The 676-nt window shown below is 43.8% G+C and overlaps 1 non-coding gene across 1 annotated transcript; it reads right to left on the reverse strand.

The window, feature by feature from the left end:
* Positions 1 to 392: 392 nt before the first annotated feature.
* trnap-agg (transfer RNA proline (anticodon AGG)) lies at positions 393 to 464 on the reverse strand. The gene has a single exon. It is a non-coding gene; the product is annotated as a tRNA-Pro (tRNA).
* Between the last annotated feature and the right edge of the window lie 212 nt (positions 465 to 676).

The following is a 676-nucleotide window of genomic DNA, read 5'->3' on the forward strand; positions in this document are numbered from 1 at the left end:
TTTAGCAGACAGACGTGGTGGCATAGGGATTTACCTTTACCCTCCTTACTGAAAAGGTCAATGTTAACTTACCTAATGAAAGCCACAGACACATGAATATAACAGTGAACATGATGAATGGTGTTAGTAAAATGATAATATTCTGAGGTCTTTCTGTACTCTATTATATTAATATTTCAGAGGTTCATGTCTCCACAAAGTGTGACATTCTTCATCCCACTCCCTGTATTCCAGAGATAGGCTCCAGGTTGGAGCTTTAATTTTCAGAGGTAGTTACAGTGGGATTTGAACCTTCTTGGACCTCTGGAGAAACAAGCTTCCAAGCGAGAACCAAGCCAGCAGTGCAAGTTTCCATTAGTTTTATCCCAAACACTCTATTCCATTTAAAACCAGGGCTCGTCCGGGATTTGAACCCGGGACCTCTCGCACCCTAAGCGAGAATCATACCCCTAGACCAACGAGCCAGGTCATCCCTGGTACCTTGATGTGCGCCAATGAAGGTTCACTGTACTCTGTAACTGTATGACCTTCTTGCTCATATGGACTGGGGTCCCAGTAAAAGGAACTCAGTTACACAAAGTCAAGTTAACAATAAAGCGAGGCTCCTGTGGGATTCAAACCTTTTTGGAATCCAGACGCCAAGTGTGAACTAAGTAAGCAGCTCTTGCCATTGGGC

The sequence above is a fragment of the Hemibagrus wyckioides genome, unplaced genomic scaffold, assembly GCF_019097595.1.
Source record: "Hemibagrus wyckioides isolate EC202008001 unplaced genomic scaffold, SWU_Hwy_1.0 Contig5, whole genome shotgun sequence".
Lineage (NCBI taxonomy): Eukaryota > Metazoa > Chordata > Actinopteri > Siluriformes > Bagridae > Hemibagrus > Hemibagrus wyckioides.